Raw genomic sequence first — 17,479 nt, forward strand, 5'->3', positions numbered from 1 at the left:
AGTCATTGATAGCTAAAAATGAAAGTGTGTAGATACAAAATAGAAATGTTTTTGACAAAGTACGGGGCCTGAACATTCATGGAGTAAAAAGCAATGTAAAGAGAGCAGTTCTCCCATACAGAAGTGTCCTGGGAAGATGGGAAGCTATCTGGATACATGCAGGAAAGCTGGGAGGGAGAAAATGAAAACAAGGGGAAAGAAGGTGGCAATGAAATGAGAAAGGGACTCTGAAAATGAGCACATAAACCACCCTCAAAATTTTTTCCACAGCCAGGGATATTCAAGGGCTGTGGCATGAAAAGCTGTTTTAAAAACCAACATTAACTAGTGACCCCAGTTCTCTGCAGAAAATGGGCTGAAATGAAAAATCAGAGCTTGGCAGAGGGCAAAATTGTTCTGCTCAACACGAAGGAGAATTTATTACAAGACTATAATTTTGATAGGAAAAACCAGAGGACATGGTTTGACAAAGAATTTTTCTGTGCTATTTCAGGACAAATAAGGCAATCTGAAGAATGTACTTTGGATATTTAAATATTGGGAGTTACTTGATACCACAGTGGTATACAAAGAAAGAAACTAGAGCTATGTAGGAGGTAGAGTCAATTCAAGTAAAGGAAAGGGAATATTGAACCCGTTTTCAATTTTAAGGAACAATATAACAAACAACAATATATAAAGTCAGAGAAATTTTGCCAGAGAAAATTCTCCAGGGACTGAATAAAGCTACGGTTCTATCGAACTGGAATTCACCTCAGACTCTTAGTCAAGGAGTTGATATTAATTAATATGTCACAGACTGCTTTCCAACACACTTTGTTCCTTTCACTGCAGTCAGACAATATTAATTTGACTTATGATTGGTTCAATGAATTGCTTTTGAAGTTGCCTTAGTTTCTGACATCTCCCAATGCAAAATCAAATAAGGGATAATGCCCTTCAACTCTCAATAACCCCCTCCAAAAAGGAGTAATTTCTGTTATTTCTCATCCACTTCCTTAAAAAACTCTCGCCCTTTGCTTAGAACGCAAATATAGGTTAAGATTCAAATGTAAGTAACAAAAAAAAACTTGAACTTATGTAAAGTTGAAACAGGAATATAGTAATAGGCCACTGGGCTGTTTCAAGGAAGCCAATGGCAGCTGCCTCCATCGGCCACCATAAGCTAAAAAGCTACAAGAAATCAGTTTATTTTGCCATATCCTGTGTTCTTTTCTTCTGCAGACAGGCTTCCTCCACATGAGGTAGAAGATGGACACTCCATAGCTCTTCTGTTTACATCCAAAAAAGCCCCCCTAAAATTTCTTTTTTTTTTTTTGAGATAGAGTCTCAGGCTGTCACCCAGGCTGGAGTGCAGTGGCGCAATCTCAGCTCACTGCAGCCTCTGCCTCCCAGATTCAAGCGATTTTCCTGACTCAGTCTCCCGAGTAGTCAGGATTACAGGAATGTGCCACCACACCCAGCTAATTTTTGTAGTTTTAGTAGAGATGGGGTTTCGCCATGTTGGCCAGGCTAGTCTCAAACTCCTGACCTCCGGTGATCCACCCATCTTGGCCCTCAAAGTGCTGGGATCACAGGTGTGAGCCACTGCACCCAGCCTAAACTGAAATTTCGTAGTTTCACTTTCAAATTTCTAGGCAAGAGATCATCATCAACCCACCTTGACCCAGCTCTGATTCAGTCCCATGTGACTGTCCCCCAGTTTTTCCTACCTTGATAGCATTCCTAACTTCTGCTTATATTTTGGGCTGTTGGTTCCTCTGGTGTCCTATTGTCTACCTAGCCAACCACTCTGCTTTACGTCTTTTAGAAATATCTAAAAAGTTTCTGCTCCATCCATATCACTCTTTCTTGTTTTCCATTGTTCTTATGAAAGCATTCCCTCTGTATTATCTCAAAGGAATTCTCTTAGGAGGAAGTGGATGTGGGTAACCTGCCTACCATCTTAACACAACTGTCTTCATTCTTGAAGCTACTTCTTGTTACTGTTCCTTTGCAGTCCTTCCTTTTGTCTAGTGCTATATCAAAGCATAACTTAAATTATGTCACTCCCCAGATCAAAGATTTCAAAGACTCCTAAAAGCCTTCCCATGGCAGCAGGTACAAATTGCTTATCCTGACATTTAAGATCATTTGTGATCTAACCCAAATAACTCTTTCTGGAAAACCCTGACCATTTGCCTTCTTAAATCTAATTCTTTACTCTAAAGTGTCCACTTGCTCCTCTTCTCCAAATAGTCACCACATGTAAGCCTTTTCTACTGTAACTTTGCTTTCTCTTTCCTCTGCCTTACTCCTTACACCAACTGCAACCCCAGTAATCATTAAAACTCTTAAAGATTCAGACATCCTCTTGAAGCCTTCTTACCCATTCAGGTCACTGTTATATTTTATTTCAGAAAAACCCATATAACTTTGAACAAATCTTTCTTTTGACAATTATCTCCTCATTCCTTGTTTTTATTGCTGCTAAACATATTACCTCTCTCATTAAATTATAAGTAAATGACAGAGAATGTCTTTATTCATCTTTTGCATCCCGTCTAGCACTTTATATGGTACATAGTACTTTCTCAAAAAGAATTAAATAAAGGTGGAAGAAAAAAATTAAGTCTTTACTTGGACTTTACTCCTTCCTTTTTAATATTCATTATTTCTATCACATTGCATTTCCAAAATAATTTTATTGTGTGCTGTACTTCACTAAATTCATTTTTACATATTTGTAAAATATCATTATTGCAGCCTTAATAAAACCAAGAACCAGGTGTTTCACTCTTAGAATAGTTTCCTATCCATAGGAACACAACCCAGCAACCAAATATAAATTCAATCTGAAATCTCTGATTGCATTTCTCAAAAAGCACAAAGGGAATTCAAATACATGGTCCATAGCATCATCTATAAAAATCCCTCCTGTCTTCAATCCATCTCCATCAAACCTCACAGCTACTCCACAAAATGTCTCTCTATAACCTTCACACCCTCTCAAGCTCTTCCACTGCTCAGTTGAACCCTGCTTTGCTTCCCTTACCTTCAAGTCAAGATAGGTTAATCAGATTCCCTGTCCTAAAAAATTAGAAGTATGACTAAGATATTTTGGTTCAATTTGAGCAGATCTTTTGAATGTAAGTGAATATCACCTGTCATGGGAGAAGTCTATTTGACAAAGGAGAACTCTCCTACAGAAAGAAAGAATATGCCTTTTGCAGGCAGAGAATGAGTAGGCAGGGGAACGGTTGACAATTATAAATTCTCTTCCTGTGGTAGCATGAAATCTTATAACACCATGAATTTGACATTTCAACTAAGACGATGGTATAAAAGTCTGCTGTCTCCTTCATCTTCACCCTTTCGCCTTTTAGGAAAACTTGGAAATACACAAAACTATCAGCAGATATCAAAACACATGACAAGAAGCAAATTTCACAGTTAATGGATGTTTCTATGCCGAATGAGAGGAGAAAGGCATCTTAAAAAAGAACGAACTTCTGATGAATTTTACATATTTCAAAAATTTTAGATAAACAGACCAGGAAGTATTTCAGATACATTCTGCAGGCTTACCTGGGAAGCTCTCCAGTGGAAAGGCTGATTATCTTGAATATTCAGAGACATGTGACTGCCTTGGTTTGAAGGCTCTGGCGCTAGAGACAAAGGTGCAAGAGGCTGTGATGAACTGCAGAGAACAGAGGGAGTCACATGGCTCTCAGTCCCATAACAGGGTTGCCCCTTTTGGACTTGTGACTGCAGAAAGCAGCTGCCCTCACACAACGTACCTCTCTTAGCTCATCTAATTGTCTGATAATCATGCTATTTGTTTCCATTTTCTTTTGAATTATTGTACCCCAATCCATTTCATCTTTATGCTCATTCACTTTTAGCATTTTAGTTATTTCCTGCACTTAATTTTTAATCCCAGTGACTTTTATACTTTTCACTTCTCATCCTCTTCCAATATATCTTAATCTTTTCTCTCTTTTACAGTCATGGTTTTAACCTTTTATCTCATTGCCCTCTGGCCGTCTCTCATTTATTCTAAGTCTCATCCACTTCTTCCTTTTATTATGTTTTTAATGTAAAGGCATTAACCTTTATTTGGGGTTAAAGTCTCTTTTTTTTTTCTATTCCTCTTTATTCATTTTCTTTTTTCTATCTGACTCAATCTTTTAAATTATACTTTCTTCTAAATATATACCTTTCTTTGTAAAATGAAAATCTGTTCTCTCTTCTCCCTCTTCTTCCAATTTTTTGTACATAAAATGTTTATTTTTACAACACCTGGTAAGAAGTAAGCCTAAAGGGGTGTTGACTCCATATATAGGGGAGGCTGGAGACTTTCTGCTCATTCCTCACTTTACTTGGAGGCACCCCTCCAGATTCCAGAATTCCACACTCCCACTACCCCAGGGACCTCCCAGTCCTACTTAGAAATCTCAGAACACTGTCACCTGGGAAGACAGAAAAACATAAGAAGTAATGCTTTCTAGGACTCTTGTTTTCCACATAGTAGGCTCACTTAACTCTCCCAACTCCATAGAGACCTGTTACCTTGATCTATCTGGGTTATACATGAGGCTCTACAATTAATATTGTGTTGTCTTGAGGCAAGGGGAATTTTTTTTAATTCATGAAGATGTAAGAAAGCTACAAAATAGAGGAGAGAGAAGATGGCGCTGTAGGACCAACTCAGGATTGCAGCTCCCAGTGAGACCACAGATGGTGAGTGGACGCCGCATTTCCAGACAGATCTTTATTGCCCACAGACCAGGAGATTCCCAGGTGTAGGAGCCGCATGGGCCACCAGCGCGGCTGTTTGGGCCAGGGCCGCAGCGCAGCGGCACTCCGTACAAAATTCACTGGTTTGGTTACCCTGTTAAACTGGCAATTGGAGATTTCAGAAGGCAGATTAGCACACTCATCTGATTAAATGTGACTTAAACAGAAAGTGAGGCCAGGAGATTCCCGGGCAGCAACGTGGCTCCAGCCAGAGCAGTGGGTCACTGCACGGGAAATCACACAGATCCTGGTGCCCTTTCAGCAGGTGACTGGAACACCTGAGAGAGAATCAACTGTTCAACTTAAAAAAAAAAGGGGGGGATCTGAGGCAGGGAGCCAGGTGATCAGGCTCGGCGGGTCCCACCCCCACAAAAACAAACAAAACAGCAATTGGAAACGCTCCGGGTTGAGAGTTTCACGGCAAGCACAGCTGAACCCAGAATGGTGCATCTCGGAGGGGGAGGGGCGTCCACCATTACCGACGCACTGGACCCCTACGGAGGTACACTGCCATTGCTGATGCAGCCTGCCGTTGCCAAGGCAACCTGCCATAACAGAGAGAGTCCGCCACTACAGAGACAGGCCATCATCACCACGGCAGCTCTAACCACACCCATATAAACAGGACTACAGGGAATTACACACGGCAGCAGGGCGGAGCCCATGGCAACAAGGCAGAGCCCATGGCAGCTCAGCATAACCACTACAGGCAGGCAGTGATTAGACTGCCTCGCTGCTGGGCAGGACAGTATAACGGATACTCATAAAGGCCTAACTCCCCAGGACAGAGCACCTGAGGAAAAAAAAGGGGCTTTATGAGTTCCGCTGAGCACACTTAAATGCACCTGCCTAGCAACCCTGAATGAACAACGGAGCTCACAGTTCAGAACTTGAGCTCCTATAAAGTACAGATTGTCTCCTCAAGTATCAAGTACAGACAGTCTCCTCAAGCAGCTCCCTGATCCCTGCATATCCAAAGAGTCACCTCTCAAAGAACTGATCAGACTGACATTTGGCGGGTATCATTCAGGAACAAAGATAGCAGAAGAAGAAATGGGTAGCAACCCTCACAGTTCCGCTGCTGCTACAGGTGTACCCCAGGCAAGTAGGGCCTGGAGTGGACCGCAGTAGTCCTACAGCAGCAGGGCTAGACTGTTAGAAGGAAAACTAAGAAACAGAAATACATCATCATCAACAATGTGAACATCCATTCAGAGACCCAATTGGAAAATCAGCAACTACACAGACGACAGGTGGATAAATCCACAAAGATGGGAAGAAACCAGCACAAAAAGGAGGAAAACACCTGAAACCAGAACACCTCGCCTCCTACAAGGGACCACAATTCCTCACCAGGAAGGGAACAAAGCTGGAGGAGAATGAGTGTGATGAAATGACAGAATCAGACTTCAGAAGGTGGGTAATGAGAAACTTCCATGAGCTAAAAGAACATGTTCTAACTCAATGCAAAGAAACTAAGAACCTTGAAAAAAGATTTGAGGGAATGATAACAAGAATGGACAACTTAGAGAGGAATATGAGTGAATTGAAGGAGCTGAAAAACACAACACGAGAACTGCACAAAGCATGGACAAGTTTCAACAGCTGAATTGACCAAGCAGAAGAAAGGATATCCGACGTCAAACAGCAACTCAATGAAATAAAACGAGAAGCCAAGATTAGAGAAAAAAGCGCAAAAAGGAATAAACAAAGTCTCCAAGAAATGTGGGACTATGTGAAGAGACCTAATCTACGTTTGATAGGAGTACCTGAATGTGATGAAGAGAATGAATCCAAGCTGGAAAATACTCTTCAGGATATTATCCAGGAAAATCTCCCCAACCTAGCAAGGCAGGCCAATATTCAAGTCCAGGAAATACAGAGAATACCACAAAGATATTCCGCAAGAAGAGCAACCCGAAGGCACATAATCGTCAGATTCAACAGGGTTGAAACGAAGGAGAAAAATGCTAAGGGCAGCCAGAGAGAAAGGTCGGGTCACCCACAAAGGGAAGCCCATCAGACTCACAGCAGATCTCACGGCAGAAACCCTACAAGCCAGAAGAGATTGGGGGCCAATATTCAACATACTTAAAGAAAAGAACTTTCAACCCAGCATTCCATATCCAGCCAAATTGAGCTTCTTAAGTGAAGAAAAAATAAAATCATTGTGAACAAGCAAGTACTCAGAGATTTTGTCACCACCAAGCCTGCTTTACAAGAGCTCCTGAAAGAGGCACTACACATAGAAAGGAACAACCAGTACCAGCAATTCCAAAAACATACCAAATACTAAAGAGCATCAACAAAATGAAGAATCTGCATCAACTAATGGGCAAAACAGTCAACTAGCATCAAAATGGCAGTATCAAATACACATATAACAATATTAACCCTAAATGTAAATGGGCTAAATGCACCAATCAAAAGACACAGACTGGCAAACTAGATAAAAAGCCAAAACCCATCGGTGTGCTATATCCAGGAAACCCATCTCACATGCAAAGATACACAACGGCTCAAAATAAAGGGATGGAGGAAGATTTACCAAGCAAATGGAGAGCAAAAAAAAGCAAGAGTTGCAACTCTCGTCTCTGATAAAATAGACTTTAAAGCAATAAAGATCAAAAGAGACAAATAAGGTCATTACATATGGTAAAAGGATCGCTACAACAAGAAGAGATAATGATCCTAAATATATATGGACCAAATACAGGAGCACCCAGATATATAAGGCAAGTTCCTAATGACTTACAAAGAGACTTAGACTCCCACACAATAATAGTGGGAGACTTTAACACTCCACTGTCAATATTAGACAGATCAACAAGACAGAAAATTAACAAGGATATCCAGGGCTTGAACTCAGACCTGGAACAAGCAAACCTGATAGACATCTACAGAACTCTCCACCCCAAATCCACAGAATATACATTCTTCCCAGCACCACATCACACCTACTACAAAATCAACTACATAACTGGAAGTAAAGCACTCCTCAGCAAATGCAAAACAACTGAAATCATAACAAACAGTCTCTCAGACCATAGTGCAATCAAGTTAGAACTCAGAATTCAGAAAATAACTCAGAACTGCACAGATTCATGGAAACTGAACAACTGGCTCTTGAATGTTGACTGGATAAACAATGAATTGAAGGCAGAAATAAAGAAGTTCTTCAAAACCAACAAGAACAAAGAAACAACATGCCAGAATCTCTGGGACACATTTAAAGCAGTCTCCAGAGGAAAATATATAGCAATAAGTGCCCACATGAGAAGAGTGGAGAGATCCAAAATTGACACCCTATCATCAAAATTGAAAGAGCTAGAGGAGCAAGATCAAAAAACTCAAAACCTAGCAGAAGACAAGAAATAACTAAGATCAGAGCAGAACTGAAGGAGATAGAGACACGAAAAACCCTTCAAAAAATCAATAAATCCAAGAGCTTGTTTTTTGAAAAGATCAAAAAAATAGACAGACCACTAGCCAGATTGATTAAAAAGAAAAGAGAGAACAACCAAATAGATGCAATAAAAAACGATAAAGGAGAAATCGCCACAGATTCCACAGAAATTCAAACCATCATCACAGAATATTACAAACAACTCTATGCACATAAACTAGTAAACCTGGAAGAAATAGATAAATTTCTGGACTCCTGTGTCCTCCCAAGCCAAAACCAGAAGGAAGCCAAAAATATGAATAGACCAATAATAAGGTCTGAAGTCGAGGCAGCAATTAAGAGCCTACCACACAAAAAAAAGCCCAGGTCCAGATGGGTTCACAGCCGAATTCTACCAGACACACAAAGAGGAGCTGGTACCATTCCTTCTGAAACTCTTCCAAATAATCCAAAAAGAGGGAATCCTTCCCAAATCATTTTATGAGACCAACATCATCCTGATACCAAAACCCGGCAGAGACCCAACAAGAAAAGAAAACTTCAGGCCAATATCCATGATGAACATAGATGCAAAAATCTTCAATAAACTACTGGCAAACCCATTGCAAGAGCACATCAAAAAACTTATCCATCATGATCAAGTAGGATTCATCCCAGGGATGCAAGGCTGGTTCAACATACGCAAGTCTATAAACATAATTCACCACATAAACAGAACCAAAAACAAAAACCACATGATTATCTCAAATGATGCAGAGAAGGCATTTGACAAAATTCAACAGCTCTTTATGCTAAAAACCCTCAATAAACTCGGTATTGATGGAACATATCTCAAAGTAATAAAAGCTATCTACGACAAACCAACAGCCAATATCGTACTTAATGGGCAAAAACTAGAGGCATTTCCTTTGAAATCTGGCACTAGAAAAGGATGCCCTCTTTCACCACTCCTATTCAATATAGTACTGGAAGTTCTAGCCAGAGCAATCAGGCAAGAAAAGGAAATAAAGGGTATTCAAATAGGAAAGGTGAAAGCCAAATTGTCTCTATTTGCAGATGACATGATAGTATACTTAGAAGACTCCATCGCCTCAGCACAAAAACTCATGAAACTGATAAGCAACTTCAGCAAAGTCTCAGGCTATAAAATCAATGTGCAAAAATCACAAGTATTCCTATACACCAATAACAGACTGAAAGAGAACCAAATCAAGAACGAACTGCCATTCACAACTGCTACAAAAAGAATAAAATACCTAGGAATACAACTTACAAGGAACGTAAGGGACCTTTTCAAGGAAAACTACAACTACTGCTCAACGAAATCAGAGAGGACACAAACAGATGGAGAAACATTCCATGTTCATGGTTAGGAAGAATCAATGTCATGAAAATGGCTATACTGCCCAAAGTAATTTACAGAATCAATGCTATCCCCATCAAGCTACCACTGACTTTCTTCACAGAACTGGAAAAAACCACCATGAACTTCATATGGAACCAAAAGAGAGCCCACATAGCCAAGTCAATTCTAAGCAAAAAGAAAACAGCAGGAGACATCACACTACCGGACTTCAAACTATACTACAAGGCTACAGTAATCAAAAGAGCATGGTACTGGTACCAAAACAGAGATAGAGACCAATGGAACAGAACAGAGGCATCAGAGGCAACACAACATATCTACAGCCATCCAATCTTTAATAAACCTGACAAAAACAAGCAATGGGGAAAGGATACCCTGTTTAACAAATGGTGTTGGGAAAACTGGCTAGCCATGTGCAGAAAGCAGAAACTGTACCCCTTCCTGACACCTTACACTAAAATTAACTCCGGATGGATTAAAGACTTAAACGTAAGACATGGCACCATAAAAACCCTAGAAGAAAATCTAGGCAAAACCATTCAGGACATAGGAGTAGGCAAGGACTTCATGACCAAAACACCAAAAGCATTGGCAACAAAAGCTAAAATAGACAAATGGGACCTAATCCAATGCCACAGCTTCTGCACAGCAAAAGAAACAGTCACTAGAGTGAATCGGCAACCAACAGAATGGGAAAAAATTTTTGCAGTTTACCCATCTGACAAAGGGCTGATATCCAGAATTTACAAAGAACTCAAACAGATTTACAAGAAAAAAACAAACAAGCCCATTCAAAAATGGGCAAAGGGTATGAACAGACACTTTACAAAAGAAGACATACATGAGGCCAACAAACATATGAAAAAATGCTCATCATCACTGGTCGTTAGAGAGATGCAAATCAAAACCACAATGAGATACCATCTCACGCCAGTTAGAATGGCAATCATTAAAAAATCTGGAGACAACAGATGCTGAAGAAGATGTGGAGAAATAGGAATACTTTTACACTGTTGGTGGGAGTGTAAATTAGTTCAACCATTGTGGAAGACAGTGTGGCGATTCCTCAAGGACCTAGAAATAGAAATTCCATTTGACCCAGCAATCCCATTACTGGGTATATATCCAAAGGACTATAAATCGTTCTACTATAAGGACACATGCACACGAATGTTCACTGCAGCACTGTTTACAATAGCAAAGACCTGGAACCAACCCAAATGCCCATCGATGATAGACTGGACTGGGAAAATGTGGCACATATACACCATGGAATATTATGCAGCCATCAAAAATGATGAGTTCGTGTCCTTTGTAGGGACATGGATGAATCTGGAGAACATCATTCTCAGCAAACTGTCACATGAACAGAAAATGAAATACCACATATTCTCACTCATAGGCAGGTGAGGAAAAATGAGAACACATGGACACAGGGAAGGGGGTACTACACACTGGGGTCTATTGGGGGGAATAGGGGAGGGCCAGCACCGGGGGGGGGGAGCTGGGGAGGGATAGCCTGGGGAAAAATGCCAAATGTGGGTGAAGGGGAGGAAGGCAGAAAAACATGCTGCCATGTGTGTACCTATGCAACTATCTTGCACGTTCTGCACATGTACCCCAAAACCTAAAATGCAATAAAAAAAAAAGAAAGAAAACTACAAAATAGAAATACAGAGATAAAATGATAGGCAGAAAGAATGAATGGGATCAGAAAATGGGAGAAAAATGGGCAAAACATTCCTGTATTTAGGGAAAAACATATCAAAAATATTTCACAAGCAAGTAGGTGATGACAGAGAAGCACCTCCCTAGAAAGAACTCCCAAATACTGTAGGAAATGTTTGACAAAGTATTAAATTTAGTGTGACTTGTTGACCCCACTAATTAAAAGTGGGCTTTGAATTCTTCCATCCAATCTAGATTTGCTTTCCCACGTTAAGCCTTACTGTCAGATGTGCTACATCTTTGATTAATTATCAGATATTTACTTGACCCATTTTGGAGGATAAGGAATTCAAATGCTTTTAGTACATCCAATATAACCCTACCAGAGACATCCAAAACAGACAAATAGATTTCCTCTGGATTTTATTTTAAAGATAAGTATATTAACCTACATGCCAAATTCCTCAAATGAATTTATGATCAGAACTTTGTGGTGCTGAATAGGGCTTCCCTACCCTTGAAGCAACCATCACAGATTGTGTCAGAGTCAGCACTCTCTCTCCACTATCATCCTTAAGAATGATGCTACAACCTGAGTGTCAATTCTTCACATAAATGTATGAAAGCCACTCTGCATCTGGTTGCAAACATTCAGGGTCTTACAAATTTTTGTATCCTAATTTCATTTCTTCCTTCATGGGTTTTTTTTTCATATGATCAGTGTCCTCTGTATTCATTTTTTCATTTATATATTTTGTACTTAGTCTTATCTTGATGTATTATGTATGTTAAGAAGAACATAAATGTAACTTGTTTTCTAGAACAAGTTGATAATAAATAGGGAAAAATTATTTAAAACTTACAGGACTACAACTGGTTGTGGTGTATAAACACTGGGGAGTCAGTAAATCTTTTTTATCTTGGGAGTTATAGGACTTACACAGTTGAAGTCATTTTTGCCATATGGCCAATACCCACAGCTGAGATAGACTGATGATAGGAATCGAAGTTATGAAATGACTGCAGCGGATGATGAGCCAATGGAGAATAATAAAAGAATGAAAGAGCTTTCACCAAGGAAGAATCGGCTATGCATGGTGACAGCACAACAGGTATACAGAGAACTAGTTTATATTAACTATCATGTCTTGGCCAAGTTATTGAATCCCTCAAAACCTCTCGTTTTCTCATCTCCAAAATGTAAATAACAAGCACTTCAAAGAAACTTTGAGGATTAAATGAGATAATACTTGTAAACTGTTTAGCATAGTGCCTTTCATGCAGTAAATGTGAAAGAAGTTACTTAGTTTTAGAATATAATATAAATATAATATATAATATAAAATTTATATTAATATATATATAAAATATAATATATAATATAAAAATATAAATATTAATATAATATAATATAAAGGAAAATAATTAAAGATAACTTCTAGGATTTGAGTTGAGTAACCGAGAAACTGGTGATGTAAGTGACCACACTGAATAGTTGTTGTGGGGAAAAAAAATTAGTCTTAGACTAGGTTAGTACTTTTAATGGCATTTAAACTAATGGCAAACCTGCAATTCATTTTGCACCAATCGGCAGGGTGTGGTGGCTCACACCTGTAATCCCAGCACTTTGGGAGGCCTAGGTGGGTGGATCACCTGAGGTCAGGAGTTTGAGACCAGCCTGGCCAACATGGCAAAACCCTGCCTCTACTTAAAAATGCAAAATAATTAACCTGGCATGGTGGTGAATGTCTGTGATCCCAGCTTCTCGGGAGGCTGAGGCAAGAAAATAACTTGAAACGTGGAAGTGGGGGTTACAGTGAGCTGAAGAGATTGCACCACTGCACCCCAGCTTGGGTGACAGAGAGAGACTCTGTCTCAAAAATTTAAAAAATATTGGCCGGGTGCGGGCTCACGCCTGTAATCCCAGCACTTTGGGAGGCCGAGGCGGGTGGATCATGAGATCAAGAGATTGAGACCAACCTGGTTAACATGTGAAACCCCGTCTCTACTAAAAATACAAAAAAAAATTAGCTGGGCATGGTGGTGCATGCCTGTAATCCCAGCTACTTGGGAGGCTGAGGCAGGAGAATTGCCTGAACTCAGGAGGCAGAGGTTGCGGTGAGCCAAGATTGCGCCATTGCACTCCAGGCTGGGTAACAAGAGCGAAACTCCGTCTCAAAAAAAAAAAAATTTTTTTTAAATTGCACTAAAAATATCCAGATATTATATCAGGATACAGTTAGCATATTCCCAAGTACTATGGGCATAAATTTCAATACAAAAATACTAGGGAGGCATTTCATATTACCTCCTGTGTCGTAACCATTTCCTCCAGCACCTCTGCCCATTTCATTTGAGCGTTCCTCTTGGACACACTTCCTAACTGCCTTGATGTAAAAGCTGCATTACGTCCATTTCCATTGCTTCCTCTTTCACTGGCACCAGCCAACTTGGATGCACTGCCTGCTTTATTTACGTGCTGTTTACTACCTCTCCCTGATACTTAATGAAAATGTTAACTAAACCTCTCCCATGTGGCTACCACCAGACACCTTCTTCCAAATGGGAGTAAGTCACTATTGTGAATCTTTTATTTTTCTCCTCTCCAATCAGTTTCCAGAATCATAATTGGCTTTTTAAACAAAACAACTGGAACTAATTCACGGAGTACATTATAATCACATCTGCCATTTCTACAAATGGCAATTGATATGCATTAGTTGTAAATCCCCAAATCAGAAAAAAACAAAAAGAAATAGGATGGACTAAAAGGAGTTTATGGGGAAAAAAGACTACACTATTCTATACCCTTTAAGTGGTGGAATGATGTGTGAAATAGGCCCGTAACTCCCAAGGCAGGTCAATTAAAGTTTTCATCACATGATATAACCAAAGATCTTTATTTTTAGCATATTGAATATCCCATTTCCTTTGTTTTAAATTTGTCCTAAATTATTTGAAATTTTTCTTAGAAGGTTTTTGTTTTTCTTACTTCCAGTAGTCTTTTCCAGTAAAAGATATTTGCTTAAATAAGAAATCATAAAATAACATCCAGGATTTGTATACTGAGGTATATGCTCTTTTCTGAAGACAGTATGTGAAACCACAGAGGCCTTCCTTTTCCCATAGCTTTGGGAGGAAGAGAGGTAGAGCCAATATACAATAGCATAAAAGAAAAGTTATCTTTAGGACAAAAGTATATGGGGTTCAGTTACAAGCTCCCACTTTATTACTTCTTACCTACCCCTAGGGATAGTTGTGGCCCCAGAATTGCAGAGTAAGTTAAATAGCCAAGATGAAAATATACGGCCATTTTATTCCTCCACTAGACATGGGATCCTCTCACCAAGTTCCCCTATGGGCACATGGGCCAGCAATCCTGTCCTCTTCTCACATTCACAGGGTCCATGGCTTTAACTTCTCATGTTCATCATTGGGAAGCAGACTGGTGTCAAGTATAGGCTTCTAAATCTTGGCTCCATTGCTTACTGGCTCTCTGAGCCTCAGCTTCCTCACTTCCAAGTGAGGTTCAAAAGACTCACTAAAATCACTGGTATCAATCATATTCTAAGTAGGGCGACAGGGGATGCCAAAGATGAGAAGCTGGTTACCTGCTCACATCAGAGAGTATCTAATTTTTTAAAAAATAAAAAAAAGCTTTAATTTTTTAAGTCCTGAGTTTTAATGCCTAATATTTTAGAGTTTCAGGCTACATGCCACAAGAAAGATTGCAACTTAGGCAGAAAACTAGAGAACTGATGAAATTTTTAAATAGTCATGGATTCCGTAACTGGTGCTATCTGCCTCTGTGTTTGTCTAATGAGTACCTAATGACTCCATATAACTCAGCCAGGGAAAGTAAGGAGGGTAGGCAATTCCTTATACAGTCAACCTAGGTTTTTAGGCTAACACAGAAACTTCAAATGAAAAAAAATATTTCTTCCAGGACCATTGAACAATCATTTGGTTCAGTGTCTTTTCAAAGGAAGGCAACTGAGTTGAACTTCCTTTAGGACATTCTGCTGCAGAAAAAAAAGACATCTTTGAAGTTTCATGCAATGAGCTCTATCAGTCAACTTAAGGAAGCTGATTTAGCAAAACCAGCTGCAAGAAACTAAACACATTCAGAAATCAGGCTCTACTTCTACATACATTCCCTGAAATCTTGGTCCCTCTCTCCCTGTAGCCCCCCCCCCTTTTCCTCTGCAGTATCATCTGGAAGAGAAGGCAGCAAATCACACTGCCACGTGTATACCTATGCAACTATCTTGTATGTTCTTGACATGTACCCCAAAACCTAAAATGCAATTTAAAAAAAAAAAACTAAACTGAGTTTATGAATCTTTGTACTTCAGACGAAGCTCACTTAAGTTTCCGTATCCCATCTGTTACATATTCAACACTTCTCTTAACTTCCCTTTAAGCATTTTGATGCTGTTGTATTGCAAAAGTGACCTTCCAGGTACAGGAAAATAGTATCTCTGCGTTAGTAATCACCTGTTACATTGCCTCCAAAATGGCCATGAGGCTCTATACATTAAGAAAAGATGCATTCCCCTACCCCATTAAAATCATTACTATTCCCTTGAAAGTGGTTATGCTCCGAGGAAAGAGGAATTACAAAGACTTGACCCCCCCCCTTCCTGCCTATCCCAGAGTGAAAAATGACAACTATTCCATGGGGAGGTAGGGGTGGAAGCGACATTAAAAATGAGCCTATTTCTCTTCTTTTCATAGCATATACTGAAGCAAAAATAAATCTGGGGAGGGGCAGGTCTTGCTGACAGCAAAGATTTCTGACATTTGAAGAAAGAATTCTCTTCACAGAATGGAGCTACAAAGTAGATCAAAAGCATAGTCTCAATCCTAGCTCTAACAACATAAAGACCATTACAATAAATCATTTCTCCATGGAAGAATCTCTTGTATATATGAAGCTGTCAGAAGTCTCCCTTATACACATAAAGGGTACTACATTATATACCAAGAAAAAGAGTACTATAAAACTAACTTGAGAATGGGAAAGATAAATGAACACCTACAACAGAGGTTGGGCAATTCCTAAACAGCAAAGGTCAGGAAAAATTCCTGGAGTAGGATTTTGATGCATTTCTATTCTCTTCATGACTGAGTGTGTCCCAGTAACACCCATCAGTAAATGTCTGCTGGTGTTTTACAACCAGCCCACTTTTGCTGATTTCAGTTTCCATCAGTTTTTCAGATAGAATAGGAACTTGTCACAGCTCCATAGGATAAAACCATGAAGCCCTTTTTGTTTCGGTACTGGTAGCTTTTCATCTACTTATTTATTTTCAGAGTTACATGGTTGCTATGAGCATCTCCCTTCTGATTGGTGTATTCAATTTCTGTTCTGCTAAGAATGGTCTCACTTCATAAATCTGTAATTAAAGAAACCACTGGAGAATGTGGCAACCCCAAAGTTGAGTTGTATTTCTGACATGGGTCATATCTCTGCTCCTTTTGCCAAATGATATTGAAATATTCATGAAAAATTAGCATAAGGTACATCCTGTTTTAATAGGAAATGTTGCAGAACAATATCTATAATTGATGCATAAAATATAAGTTTTCTATTTTCACATGCAAAAGCAAAACCACATATATCAAGGGTTTATTACTTGAGATGCTTCAAGTCAATGAAATTTTCCCTGTGGTAGCTGGAACATAGCACCATAATTAAGTGTATTGCGGTTTAAATACTTTGTTTTAAAACTTGTATAGAATATTCTATAAAGTTTTTTGTCATTATATAATTTTGGAAGACCAGATGTGAAGAAGGGATGCTACAGGAATCTGCATCTGCAGGTGGTTTTTCCTCCCTTGGTGTTGATCTGGGGCAGAGGATCACAGATATCAGAGTTATGCTTTAGGTAGTATATTTTGCCTCTGTATATATTGTGAACATAAATGGTGTGTAATGTCAAAAAGCACAAGAGAACACTTTATTAAATTTCTTCCTAAGATAAAGTAGTTGAGCTAAAGACAGATTAACGAACACTACACCATCACTGACTCAGTCTTAGGGGAAGTAAATCACTGTGAGAAAAAATTCTTATTTCTGGTGTTAACTATTTTGGGGGAGAGAGATTGGCCAGTGAGAAGCATAGTGAGCTCTGTTAGACAGATACTGGGGATAGGCTTGGCAGTGCTGCACCAGCCGATTGTGCACATCCCTTTCCAACTCCAAGTTTGATGACTGTCAAGTTGGGAGCCTGATATCAATCATAGCAGGAGTATTG

General features: G+C 39.4%; 1 protein-coding gene across 7 annotated transcripts in view; it reads right to left on the reverse strand.

Annotated features, from left to right (window-relative positions):
* The window catches only part of LOC118146324 (uncharacterized), a 531,773-nt gene that overhangs the window by 500,344 nt on the left and 13,950 nt on the right, over positions 1-17,479 (reverse strand). For 4 of the 7 annotated variants that reach the window (XR_013524393.1, XR_008475524.2, XR_013524392.1 and 1 more), the window contains exon 2: positions 3,568-3,647. The exons of the other annotated variants lie outside the window; for them this stretch is intronic. The gene's annotated coding sequence lies outside the window, so the exon portion shown is untranslated. The remainder of the gene's footprint in view (positions 1-3,567; positions 3,648-17,479) is intronic. 7 annotated transcript variants of the gene reach the window in all.

The sequence above is a fragment of the Callithrix jacchus genome, chromosome 12 (genome assembly GCF_049354715.1).
Source record: "Callithrix jacchus isolate 240 chromosome 12, calJac240_pri, whole genome shotgun sequence".
Taxonomy (NCBI): Eukaryota; Metazoa; Chordata; class Mammalia; order Primates; family Cebidae; genus Callithrix; species Callithrix jacchus.